The sequence below is a fragment of the Gastrolobium bilobum genome, unplaced genomic scaffold (genome assembly GCF_033153095.1).
Source record: "Gastrolobium bilobum isolate Gb01-03AN ecotype WA unplaced genomic scaffold, APGP_CSIRO_Gbil_v1 utg12349, whole genome shotgun sequence".
Classification (NCBI taxonomy): Eukaryota; Viridiplantae; Streptophyta; class Magnoliopsida; order Fabales; family Fabaceae; genus Gastrolobium; species Gastrolobium bilobum.
In genome coordinates, this window is record NW_026895704.1 from 1,918 (window position 1) to 16,754 (window position 14,837).

Here is a 14,837-nt window from a genome sequence, read left to right on the forward strand (position 1 = left end):
CTGACAGTTGTCACATGCCTCCACAAACTTCTTTGCATCCTTGTATAAAGTGGGCCAGTAGAAGCCACTCATCAATACTTTTGCTGCAGTTCTCTCACCTGCAAAATGTCCACCATATGCAGAACCATGACAATGCCACGACACATCCTTTTGTTCTTCCTCTGGAATACACCGTCGGATCACACTATCTGAACATCTATAGAAAAGATATGGCTCATCCCAAATATACCTCTTAACATCATGGAGAAATTTCTTCCTCTGTTGCCATGTTAAATCCTTAGGCATCAATCCAACAGCTTTATTATTGGCAAAATCAGCAAACCATGGTGGGGTACTCATAGATAAGACTTTATCCCCAACCATCTTTGTTACAGCACATATTGCCAAAACATGTTCATCAGGAAACTCTTCTCTGATCACTACTTCTGGTCCTTCTTGAAGCTCTTTTTCTGTAATCTTGGATAAGTGATCAGCCACCAAATTTTCAACTCCCTTTTTGTCCTTGATTTCTACCTCAAACTCTTGCAACAGTAACAACCAGCGGAGCAATCTGGGTTTAGCATCCTGCTTGCTTAACAAATACTTTAAAGCTGCATGGTCAGTGTAAACAATAACTTTTGATCCTAACAGATATGGCCTGAATTTGTCAAATGCATACACAATAGCCAGTAATTCTTTTTCTGTAGTAGCATAATTCTTTTGTGCATCATTTAAGATCTTACTGGCATAGTAAATGACATGCAACAATTTATTCACTCTTTGGCCCAATACCACTCCTACGACATAGTCACTGGCATCACACATTAATTCAAATGGTAATGAAAAATCAGGTGCCATCATGATAGGTGCAGTGGTCAACTTTTCTTTTAAAACATGAAATGCATGCAAACATTCATCATCAAACAGGAATTCTTGGTCCTTAACTAATAACTTGCATAAGGGCTTAGCAATTTTTGAAAAATCTTTTATGAACCGCCTATAAAATCCTGCATGACCAAGAAAACTCCTCACACCCTTAACATTTACAGGTGGAGGAAGATTCTCTATCACATAAATTTTTGCCCTGTCCACCTCAATTCCATTCCTAGACACCTTGTGTCCAAGAACTATACCTTCTGTCACCATAAAGTGACACTTCTCCCAGTTCAAAACCAAATTACAGTCTTGACATCTTTTCAAAACAGAATCTAAATTCCCTAGACATACATTAAAATCAGAACCAAATACAGAAAAATCATTCATAAAAATTTCAATGCATTCTTCTATCATATCAGAAAAAATGGAAAGCATGCACCTTTGAAATGTGGCAGGAGCATTGCATAAACCGAAGGGCATCCTCCGGTATGCGAATATTCCATATGGACATGTAAAAGCAGTCTTCTCCTGATCCTCTGGTGCCACAGCTATTTGATTGTACCCTGAATAACCGTCCAAGAAGCAATAGAAAGCATGTCCTGCCAACCTCTCTAGCATCTGATCCAAGAAAGGAAGTGGAAAATGATCTTTCCTGGTTGCCTTATTCAGCCTCCGGTAATCAATGCACATTCTCCAGCCAGTGATTGTCCTTGTGGGAATCAACTCATTATTCTCATTTTTCACCACAGTCATCCCCCCTTTCTTGGGCACGGTCTGCACAGGACTCACCCAAGCACTGTCTGAAATTGGGTAAATCATCCCAGCATCAAGCAACTTCACCACCTCCTTCCTCACTACTTCCTTCATAGTGGGGTTGAGTCTCCTCTGTGGTTGCCTTACTGGTTTGACCTCTTCTTCCATCAATATTTTGTGAGTGCAAAAGGAAGGATTAATACCCTTAAGATCTGAGAACTGCCATCCAATAGCCATTTTATTCTTCTTGAGTACCTTAATCAACTTCCCTTCTTCCTCATCAGACAACATTGCATTAATGATTGCTGGATATGTTTGATCATCCCCAAGGAACACATACTTCAAATGTGAAGGTAATTCTTTAAGTTCTACCTTAGGTGCTTCTTTTGGAATGTCATCAATCTTCTTCTCAAGCTCTTCCACTTCTGGCTCTTCTTGGTAATCCTCTGTACCTGTCTCTTCTTCTGATCTTTGTTCCTCAACTGGGAATTCTTCTTTTTTATTCACTTCTTCCACAACCTCCTGTATCACATCCAATCTAAAACAATCCTCCACATCAACAGGATGCTTGATGGTTTCAAATACATCAATTGTGACTGTTTCCTCATCCACCCTTAGCAACAACTTTCCTTGTTCAACATCTATCAAAGATCTTGCAGTTGCTAAAAAGGGTCTTCCTAACAATAAAAGACTTTCTGTATCCTCTTCTTCCATGTCAAGAATCACAAAATCCACTGGAAAAATAAACTTGTCTACCTTGACCAAAACATCTTCAACCAGACCTTCAGGCCTCTTGATGGATCTATCTGCAAGATGCAGAATAAGATTGGTCTCCTTCAAAGTGTTAATTCTCAAAGCTCTACATACTGTCAACGGCATCAAGTTTATACTGGCTCCCAAATCACACAATGCCTTTCCCACCTCCACATCTCCTATAGCAATAGAGATACTAAAGCTTCCTGGGTCTTTCATTTTTGTTGGAAGCTTCTTCTGGATTAGGGCACTACACTCTGCTGTTAGGGCCACTGTCTCACCATCAGTTAATTTCCTCTTCTTAGTAAGAAGATCCTTCATGAATTTTTCATAGTGAGGCATGTTTTCCAGTGCTTCAGAAAATGGTATGTTAATTTGTAAATTTTTGAATATATCCAGAAATCTTGCATAGTGCTGTTTCTGAATCTCTTGCTTCAACCTCTGAGGGTAGGGAACTTTAGCATAGGGAGATAAACTAACTGGCTGTTCTTTCTTGTCAGCCATCTTCTTCTTTTCCCACTTCATCATCTTTTGTGGGGAAGCATTTTTACCAACTTCTACCTCTCCTTCATTCTTATTGTCCTTCCCTTCCTCTTCTTTGTCAACTCCAACTATAACATCTCTAACAACTACTTCCTTCTCACTTTTCTCATTTCTCATTTTCTCTCCTTCATCATCAGAGACTACATCTTCAACCACAACCTCTTCTTCATTCTTTTTATTTTCCACCTTCTTTTTCCCTGGTTGAAGTACTAACCCACTTCTTGTCATAATTGCTTTACAGTGCTCCTTAGGATTCACCAGTGTATCACTTGGAAATTTCCCTTGTGGTCTCTCTGATATCTGTCTTGATAATTGACCAATCTGGGTCTCCAAATTTCTGATTGATGCTTCCTGATTTCTGAAAGAAGTTCTGGTCTCCTGCATGAATGCAGTTGTCTCTTCCCTGAATGAAGTAGAACCCTGAATATAATCCTGAGTTGTCTTAGATAACTGAGCAAACGCTTTCTCCCATGCAGCGGGATCACTGGTCTGCTCCTTCATATGTGGTGGTGGAGGATGTAATGGTGGATTCAATTGATGGTTGGAACTATAGCTGAATCCTGGGTGTTGATTCTTGTTTTTCCATGGTGGCATATAAACATTCTTTCCCTGATTGTTGTAGTTCCTTTGATTATTCTGATCATACCACACTCCATTCACCTCTGCTTGTTCTGATGATCCCCCATAATCACACTCCTCTGTCACATGGCCCTTGCCACAGATAGCACATACACTCTTTGTTTCCACAGAAGCTACCTTTTATGAAGAGAGTTGCTTAATAAGGGTATCTAATTGTTGCTGCTGTTGTCTCTGTGTCTGCATCAGTTGATCATTCCTTGCCAACAGAGCATCATACCCATCCAACCTGATAATTCCTGTCCTTCTGTCCGCCACTGGAGCATTATCAAATTCTTGAGATGCTAATGACTCAAAGATATCCAAGGCTTCTTGAGGGGTCTTGGTAGTCAATGATCCACCAGCAGTGGCATGCACCAAGGTTCTAGTGTTAGTGGTCATTCCTTGCAGGAAGATTGCTGCTTGTTGCCATGCCTCAATTCCATGCTGTGGATATTTCCTCAACAAAGTCTTGAATCTCTCCCAAGCCTCATAAATAGATTCTGACTCTTTCTGCTTAAAGCTTGTAATTTCATCCTTCAACTTGGCCCTCTTGGATGCTGAGAAAAACCTTTGCAAGAACTTGGTTTGCAAATCATCCCAAGTTGTTATACTTCTTTGTGGCAATGATTGCAGCCATCTCCTTGCATCATCCGTCAGTGAATGAGTGAATAGTCTCAACAGAATTGCATCTCTTGTGACACCATTTATCTTCACAGTATCACTCAACAATAGGAAGTTCTCTATGTGCAAGTAAGGGTCCTCTGCACTGGTTCCAGCAAACTGATCCTTCTGCACCAGATGTATCAACGCAGGCTTCAATTCAAAGTTGTTGGGCTCCACTGTTGGGTGCACAACACTCCCAATTGGAGGAATCACTGCAGGAGTCATGTACTCTCCCAGTGTCCTCTGTGGTGGTGGTGGTCTGTGATTCTCTGCCATTATATCTTCCTGATTAACCGTACTTGATTCACCAATTTCTTGCAATTGTCTCCTTTGTCTGGCTTCCCTTTTGTGCTTCCTCAATGTCCTTTCTAATTCTGGATCATACAACAACAAATTTGGATCAAAGTGTACCTCGCATGTACCAGAATGAAAATTGACCAGAAACTTAACATAAACTAAAATACTGAAAATAAAAGGATTCAATCTCAGAATTCTATAGTATCAGTTAGTGTTGAAAAACAAATTCCCCGGCAACGGCGCCAAAAACTTGTTGGACGTTTAGCAAGTGCACTAGTCGTACAAGTAATAAAATGATGAGTAAAGATCGTTCCCACGAGGAATTGTGTTCAAACACCAATTTACCATAGAAAACTAATTTGAATCAAATAAGAGTTTGTAAAAATCATGAATAATTTGTCACCAGAAAATTGATTTTAAGTAAATTGACACAAAGTAAATATGGATTAGGAATTAATAAAAACAACAAGTAGTCAGAAAACAACTTTCCTCCATGATAACCCATATAAAAATTGATCATATGATGAATTCCTTTCCATGTGATGTTAATCAACCTTTTACTTATCATCAAGATGTAATCCCTTACTACCCTGATAGATACATTAATCAGAAACCACAATCCCTTGGTGATCTCTTTCTTAATACATGCATGAAATACTAAGGTTTTAAGATTACATCAGAATTCTAGCATCAATCCCTTGAGTACTATAATTTGATGTTGACATTATCAAATACAGAAGTCATATAAACATCCCTGTTCTATACTACTTCTTTGATAGAAATAATTAACTCAGAAAATCTCAAATCAACACATGAAAAATACTTCATCATATTAATCAAATCAACATAATATTATCATGGAGTTCCATTGCATTCAGACTACAAAGACTCTACTCAGACATGACTAAGGAATAAATAAGAGAAGAAGAAACAAACTTCATTTCCATGTTGAAAGTCTTCAATCTCCAAACTATTACAAGGAAATCCTAATACAAAAACTAAGAGAATTTAGAGAGAAGTCAGACTAAATTTAAGAGAGAGAGAGAGTTCAGATCCCCCAGATTCTGATCTAAGTGTCAAGGCTTTGCCTTATATAGTGTTACAATTAAAAACAGAAAACTGATGTGGGCGCTAAAACGTCCATAAGTGGCCGTTTTAGCGTCCATGCTTTACGTATGCTCAACTGCTTTTAACTGATTTCAACGCTAAAACGTTATGGAATGACCGTTTTAGCGTCCAAACTTGGTGAATGCTCAACTAACTTTAACTGACTCCAACGCTAAAATGTTTGATTTGGACGTTTTAGCGGTGAAGACCAGAATCTTTTTCCACTTTAGGGCGCTAAAACGCATATTGCAGGACGTTTTAGCGCCCAAGACCAGCAATTTTCCATCTTCTTAGTGTAGCAGCGCGTTAAAACGCTCTGTGTGGACGTTTTAGCGCTCATCACCAGCAAGTTTTGGCCTCTTCCTGTAACAGGGCGCTAAAACGCTCAGTGTGGACGTTTTAGCGCTCAACACCAGCAAGTTTTGGCCTCTTCCTGTAACAGGGCGCTAAAACGCTCAGTGTGGACGTTTTAGCGCTCAACACTTAGGCAATTTTTCTCCTCTTGAGCTCCAGAATCTTCTTCCTTCTCCAGTTGTCTTTCAAGCTTGCTTTTCCTACAAGAATCATACAAATTTCCAATAAAGCTCTTGAACTTGTAATTGAGGACATCTTAGGACATTAACCTTGTTTTTCATCATTTAATCACACAATTTGATCCTAATTCCTGCTAAAAACCATGATGAACTAAGGATTCATCAACCCACTGTTTCGTTGAGTAAGAGTAGTATTAGAAGTGTTAGACACTTAGGGTGCTGGTTAATACTTAACTGAGACATAAGTTGCAGGCTCAGCCGGGCTTATGTGCTTAGGGTAATAATGCTAGGTTGGTTGCATGAGATGCACCACTAAGTGACAAGGAGTTGTCAACCTAATGTTAAGAGAGGGTATGAGATACTGTTGATGAGGATCAACCCATTATTTAAATTAATCTTGCGGTCACAGACGAGGGTTAAAATAGATAATCGCACTCTTAATCTCACTAAGGTAAAATCTAAAAGTAGATTAACCCTAAGTCAAATGGGAAGGGTCATTGACTTAGATAAAATAGTGGGAGGGGAAAATTATTTAAAGTCTTTAATAATTTGTTTATACAACATGTCTAAATATATTAATTAAATCATCTTTACATCTTTTTCAGTTTTTAGTATGACTAATCCACTGTCACTGCGCTCAATACTCGATACGAACAAACTGAACGGTTCAAACTTTATGGACTGGTATCGGAACTTAAGAATTGTTCTTAGGGCCGAAAAATTAGATTATGTCCTTGATGCTGCATTACCCGTAGCTCCTAGGGAAGGGGAAGATGGGTTCGCGGAATTTGATTTCGAGGCCCACAAACAACACATGGATGACAATGTGTTGACTGTATGCATCATGTTGGCATCCATGTCGCCTGAACTGCAAAAGCAGCATGAGCATATGGATGCTCCCTCTATTGTCTTACATCTCAAGGAGTTGTATAACATTAAAAGCAGGCATGAGAGGTATGAGGCCTCTAGAGAATTGTTCTCATGCAGGATGTCTGAAAACATGTCTGTGAGCAGTCATGTTCTTAAGATGATCGGGCTCATTGAGAAGCTAGGAAATCTAGGCTTCGTGATGGATGCCGAGCTAAGTAATGACTTAATCCTGACCTCGCTTCCACCTTCCTTCAGTCAATTCATTATGAATTACAACATGCATGGGATGCTTGTGAGCTTGCCTATATTGTTAAGCATGTTAACAACTGCTGAAGTGTCTATTAAGAAGGATAGGACACATGCTCTTCTAATTGGTGGGCCTAGCAAGGCAAAGGGTAAGGGCAAGGAGCCTGTGAAAGGAGACTCCCTTAAACCCAAAGGCAAACCCAAGAAGAAGAAAGGAAAAAAGAAGGGTAAGAGTGCATCCAAGGACAAAAGCGATGCTGAGTGCTTCCATTGTGGCAAGAAAGGCCATTGGAAGAGGAATTGTCCCGACTACCTGAAGAGTGTGAAGGACAAGAAGCATGGTGATGCTTCTACCTCAGGTACTTTCATGATTGAGATAAATTATTCTTGTGCTAATCCTACCTCATAGGTATTGGATACCGGTTGTGGTTCTCATATCTGCAATATGTTGCAGGTGCTTAGGAGCCCAAGGAGATTGGAGAGAAACGAGGTGGACCTCCGCGTTGGCAATGGAGCAAGGGTTGCTGCTCATTCTGTTGGAGATGCCGACCTTATTTTGCCTACGGGCCTTTTATTGCATTTGAATAATTGTCTTTATGTTCCAAACATTTCTAGAAACATTATTTCTATATCTTGTTTAGAACAAGATGGTTTTACTTTTAGTATTAAGAATGGTAGATTTTCTATCATTTCGAATGATATTGTTTATGGTACTGCTTCTTTAATAAATGGATTGTATGTTCTGGAAATGGGAACTGAAGTGCTCAATATAGCCGTGAAATGACCTAGGATAGATAATCAATCTTATCTTTGGCATTGTAGACTAGGGCACATAAACGAAACAAGATTGTCTAAGATGCATGCAAATGGATACCTAGATTCCATGGATTTGGAATCCTATGGACAATGTGAATCTTGTCTAGCTGGGAAAATGACTTGTCACAAGCCCAAAGGGCTTGAGAGTCATAGGGCTAGTGAGTTATTAGAACTCATTCACACTGATGTTTGTGGGCCAATGTCTATAGAGGCTAGAGGAGGATACTCTTATTTCATCACCTTTACTGATGACAAATCAAGATTTGGGTACGTGTACCTAATGAGATATAAATCCGAAGCCTTTGAAAAGTTCAAGGAGTTTAGGAATGAAGTAGAGAAACAGCGTGGCAAGATGATTAAGACATTACGATCAGATCGTGGTGGTGAATATCTGAGCCATGAGTTTCAGGATTATCTGAGAGAAAATGGAATTCTCTCGCAGTTTACTGCACCTTACACACCACACCAAAATGGTGTCTCCGAAAGGAGAAATAAGACCTTGTTAGACATGGTCAGGTCTATGATGAGTGAGACTCAACTTCCAAAATCGTTTTGGGGATATGCCTTAGACACAGCGGCATACCTTCTAAATAGGGTACCGTCTAAATCTGTTCAGACCACACCATATGAGATATGGAATGGTAAGAGACCCAACATGAGTTACCTCAGGGTATGGGGATCGCCAGCTTATGTCAAAGCTTTGGCACCAGACAAGCTTAGTGCTAAGAGTACTAAATGTCTATTTGTGGGGTATCCCAAAGGAACTAAGGGATACTACTTTTACTCCATGGATGAACACAAGGTGTTTGTGTCAAAGAATGCTGAGTTCCTTGAGAAGGATTTGATCTCTCAAGGAGCCAGTGGGAGTAAGATTGATCTTGAAGAAGTTCAAGAACCACATGAACAGATTGAGGAACCCGAATCTGCTCCGCAGGCGACGTTCTCCAATGGAGAAGTGATGCTCTCCGGCAAGTATACCGATCGCACAAGTAATATAATGAGTAAGTAGAGTATCGTCTCCACAGGGATTGTAAACCAAGTACTACTATAACCAGTCCCCTTAAGTTGGAAAACTCAGTTTGTTGTTTGTAAAAATTGTGAATTGATTTTATAATTTTAGGTAAGAGCAATAAAACAATAAAAATGAGAATTGATTTAAAAATATGAGAAAAGTATTGTAGCTAGAGCGCACTCACCTTATGATCCCCACTTCTTACTTTGGATTGATTTACAACATTAATTTATAAAATTACTCGGATAAATTATTATCTAAAATAATTAGTTAAATCCCAATCCCTTGGCAATTTAACCCTTTAATCCCAAATTGGATTCTTCTAGCATGCATACGAACTAGGGTTGGCAAAAACGAGCCAATCCATCGGGTTGGCTCGTAACCCGCCAAAAATGAGCCGGGTTGGGTTGGCATAAATGAGCTGCCAACCCGAGCCAACCCGACTCGTTTCAACCCGTGAAAAAATGAGCCAACCCGCGGGTCAAACGAGCCAGCTCGCGGGTTGAGATTTTTTTTTATAAAAAAATACAAAATATAATATACAAAAAGGGACAAAACCCACACATGTTGTCATCATTTTTCTTCCTTATCTAAACCTAACTCCTTAATCTTCTCACATCCCTGTCATTTTTATATTATTAGGCTGTGCTGGGTCTGTGTGGTTCAAATATCTTACCCACTTGGTAGCAAGTGGTTCTGATTATTTCTGAATGTTGATGCAAATTTGTTGTGAAGAAAATTCGAAACTAAAATATTTTGCTTTTATTTCTCATTTTGTAACCCTTTGTTTAAGCTAATGGAAGCCACATAGCTAGTGCATTAATACTACAGGGTCATTTAAACAGGCTGAAAATGAGCTAACCCGTGAGCCAATTTTCGAGCCAACTTACGAGCCAATTCTCGACCCAACTCGTGAGCTATTTTTTCAAGCCAACCCACGAGCCAACCCTAACCCAACTCGGGTCGGGTTGGGTTGGGTTTTCTGGCTCGTTTTTTTTTTGAGCCAACCCTAACTCGACTACTTTTTTTCGAGGCTGAATGCGGGTTAGGTCGGGTCGAGCCGGGTTTGCCCGTTTTACAACCGTAATACGAACCGTTATCCTACCCCCTTTCAGGATGAAAACCCCAATATCCCTATCTAGGGTTCTAACCCTCAGACTATTATCAACTATTAGAGTGATCAATTCTAATAAAGAAAATATCCAATACGAACAAGGTAGAGATAAAGATAATTAGATAAACGAACAATTATAAATCAATCCGCGTAACAAGGGTTCACATAGGGTTTGTGACCCTAACTACAATAAAAGAAAACTAGCCAAGCATAATCATGGCTAAAAATAATCCAATATTCAAAAGCATAAAATTAAGAAGAAAAAGAACTGTAGAAGAATCCTCCTGAGCTCTGCCGTCGGCCTCCTTCTGAAGAACTAGGTCTGAATCCCTAATTCTGTCACAAGGATCCTATTTATATGACTCTTTTCCTTCTTCCAAAAATACCCCCGAGATAACACGGTACTTCAATCCGCAACCCGGCGCCAGTTGGCGCCGGTTTGGCGCACGTTTGCGCCAACTTCCTGCCCTATGTATGCTGCAATTCGGAACCAATTCCCATGACTCGGCGCCAGTTGGCGCCATCCTTCTCATTTTGGGCGCCAACTCGCGCCACTTCTCCTTGAATTGGGCGCCTAGTGGCGCCATGATGCTGGGAGGCGCCATTCTGCTTCACTTTGGCGCCACTTAGCATGAGTTTGGCGCTAAGTGGCACCATTTCTCTAGACCTTCGCCTATGCTGCACCCGGATGGAATTTTCCTCTGTGTGGAGTCGCGTCAACAGGCTTTTTATAATTTGTAATTTTCACTCCTCTTTTTCCTGTAAAAACACAACCAAAAGGTGAATATTATTGACATAGAAAGAATGAATATAAATTGTAAATATGTATTTAAATTGCTCTCTTATGACCCAATTCTTATCAATTTTAACATGGAAAAATCACACTTGCGAGAGGCACATCAAATCATTCCCAGATTTAAACGTTGCTATCCCCAGCAATGTACAAGACTCAATCCAGGAAACAATCAATTATTCCAACACAACATTACACAGACAATCAAAAGATCATTATGCTAAGCATGACTGAATCAATGCAAAGAACTCCTAACAATGCCTTCTATTCTCATGAACATGTCAGAATCTAGCTTGGACACCCCTCACCAAGATAATCACTCAATCCATCACAGCAATAACATTACCATAAGCTTGATCATATTCTTAAGTTTCTAAAGATGAGGAACATTAACACATGCATAATTGATCAAAAAGACTTCACAGGTTGTAACTTGGCCAGGCTTAAGGGAAGGAATTTATGGTTAGTAGCTCAAACAACAATGAGATTCAAAAAACTGGTATTATTTCATTTTTAACACCTTCAACTCAATGATTTTTCCTCCACTCAGATTCCCACAGAATTTCAGGAATTAATTCCTATCAACCACTTTTTTCTTTACATTCATCCTTTTCCTTTTTCTTGCTTTTTCTTTTCTTTTTCTCCCTTTTGTTTTAAGGGCTCAGATGAAATTTTACCTCCCCTAATTACTTGACCTTTGTGGAGCTTACCTCAATTTCTTTGTTTAATTTTTCAACACATCAGTAATTCAATCTCAATTAAGGTAAGTCACATGGATATAGGCTAAGCCATCAATAAGGAATTATGAACAAAAAGGCTCAGGCTCAAAGGGGTTATCAATGGAAAAATTCATACAGGTGGTTATTTTTGGCCAATAGCTAACAAGAACAAAATGCCTTTATCATATCAACCAATGCATGCATCTCAGAGAAACAGAGCAAGTTCTAGAATGCTATAACAATGAGGTCTCTCAGAATAAAATAAGTGTTTAAGCACAAAACCTCACCAGCTATGATGTCAAGCTAGACTTCCAAAAGAAACATCAGGCATTATTAATCATTCAAACACAAAATTCAGACAAACGAGCAATCATGAAGTCTACTCATGCCCATACAATATCATGCCAGAAGTTCATACAAAACATGTTTCCTAGGATGAATCAGGCAAGTTAACTAGGGAAAGCATATCTAAACCTGGGACTTGCTTAGAAAACATGTTCAAAATTATATATATATATATATATATATATATATATATATATATATATATCACACAATAACTATAAAAATTAACTAAGAAAATTAAAAGAGTTAGAATATCTCCCCTGATAAAAGAATTGCAGTTCTCAGGTGTAAGCCTGCCTACCATTCTCAGATTTAGAGAATTGATGTCCTCAGCAATAATTAAACCACGAGAAAGAAGAAAAACCTACACAATAGAACAAACAGTGGCATATAGAATAAACTATAATGCACACAGTAAAACATCAGAGAGAAATAAACCAACACGAAATAAAAAAAATAAAATAAAAATACAAAACTGAAAAATAAACTAATATACAAAATCTCCGTCAGCAAATAGATATGATCAACCCTCCATGTCATCCCCCTTAGCAGCGTGGGATGATTCAGCAAATGGAGGATCTGGTGGTGCTGGATGCCTTGGTGTACGAGACCACCATTCCCAGATTTGTTCCAAACCATGAATCCATGTGAGGAACTCTTTGAAGCTTTGGTTTTTCCGAGAGATAGAGTCTCGGTGTCTCTTGTCAAATTTCAGCTCCTGGTGTCTCTTCCAACTCGTATCAAAGAGTTTCACCACTTCTTTTCTCAGTACCTTCTTCAGCATAGGATGACGCCTCCTTTTGGATTTCCTCCTAGGTTTGTCATCATCCTCATTGAGAATTTTGTTGGTATGGGAAAAGGGATCTTTATTTTTCAATTCGGTTTCCTCTTCATTCCGTGCTTCAATCACTGCCTCCTTATTACCCAAGAAGACATTTTTTTGAGGTTGAGGAAGCTCCTTCAAATCTACCCTTATGGCACCACCTTCCTTGGCATCATCCGCTACACTTTTTTTCCTTTACTTTAAGACTAAAACAATCATCTTTGTGAGAAGACTGTTTTAGAGAATCAAAGACGTTGATGGTAATGGTCTCATCATTTATCCTTAACTCAAGCTTCCCGTTTTCAACATCAATCAGTGCCCGAGCAGTAGCCAAGAAAGGTCTACCCAGCAAAAGAGGCATCTCAGCTCCCCCTTCCATGTCCAACACTACAAAATCAGCAGGAAAGATGATCTTGTCTACCTTTACAAGAACATCTTCAATAATACCACTAGGCTTCCTCAAAGACTTATCAGCAAGTTGAAAGAGATGTCAAAGTGGGCTTTAACTCGGTGATCCCCAAGGATTTACAAACTGAAAGGGGCATCAAATTAATGCTAGCCCCAAGATCGCATAATGCTCTGCCAATTTTTGTGTCCCCAATTTCAATAGAAATTTTGAAACTCCCTGGATCACTGAGTTTGGGTGGGAACTTCTTCTGTATGATGGCACTACACTTCTCAGTGAGTGTTACAGTTTGGCATTCCTGCAGCTTGTGTTTTTTTGATAACAAGTCCTTCATGAACTTGGCATAATTAGGCATGCAAGCCAAGGCTTCAGCAAATGGAAGATTGATATGAAGCTTTTTGAATATATCAAGGAACTTGACATATTGTTGCTTCTGAGCATCCTTCTTGAACCTTTCAGGATAGGGTGCCATGGCTCTCACATATTCGGGACTTAGCTCAAACTTCTTCTTTTCAACTGGCTTCTCCACTTCAGAAGGTTTTTCAATTTTTTCTTTTTCGGGCTCACCTGCAGTATCTAGCTTCTTCTCAGCTTCCACATTTATGCTCGGCTTTTCTGGAGCAGCCACCAATTTGCCACTTCTAGTTGTGACAAACATACAATCCTCCCTTGGATTGGTGACTGCGTTACTAGGGAAATTACCTGGAGTTCTATCAGCAACTTGCTTGGCCAGCTGGCCAATTTGATTCTCCAAATTTCTGATTGAAGCACTCATGTTTCTGGTATTAGCCCTAGTCTCTTCCATGAAAGCATTTGTATTTTTTGTATTGGCTCTAGTCTCCTCCATAAAAGCATTGGAGTGTTGAGCCATTTGTCCAACTAATCTCTCCAAATCAGAAAGTTCCTTCTGTGGAATAGGAGGAGGTTGCAGAAAGTTGTTTGAGCTATAATCAAGACCACCTCCTTGACCTCTCCTCTGAAAATTACTTTTGCCAGGAGAACTCTGATTTCTTTGAAAATTTTGTTGGGGCTTCTGCTCATACCAAACCCCATTCACTTGCAACTGTTGTGGATTATCACCCATTAGAGTGGGACACTCATTAGACTCATGAGCTTCCTTGCAGTATTCACACATCACAGAAGTTGATTGAACCTTGGACACGTGCATTTTCTCAAACTTCTCATTCAAGCTGTCAAACTTTTTGGACAACAGCTTTTGTTCAGCAAGCATAGCATCATTACTTTCCAGCTTCATTACTCCTTTCCTTGCCTGAACTGGGAAGCTCTCATTCTCATTTCTTGCAAGTTTCTTGATCAAGTCAATGGCCTGCTCAGATGTACTCTGCCGAATAGAACCCCAGCTGCACTATTAATCACCAACCTTGTTTCAGGAGAGATGCCATTAAAGAAGATTGCTACCTTTCTGTCATCATCTCCCTCATAGTGTGGACACTTCCGGATAAGTTCCTGGAATCTCTTCCAGGTTGCACACAGCGATTCTCCTTCAAACTGGCGAAAGTTTGTCATCTCATTTACCAGCTGGTTGTACTTCTCCATAGAAAAGAACTCGG

At 39.6% G+C, this 14,837-nt stretch overlaps 1 non-coding gene across 1 annotated transcript; it reads left to right on the plus strand.

The window, feature by feature from the left end:
• Positions 1 to 3,958: 3,958 nt before the first annotated feature.
• Positions 3,959 to 4,065, plus strand: LOC133292143 (small nucleolar RNA R71). Its single transcript, XR_009748880.1, has one exon. It is a non-coding gene; the product is annotated as a small nucleolar RNA R71 (small nucleolar RNA).
• The last annotated feature ends 10,772 nt before the right edge of the window (positions 4,066 to 14,837 follow it).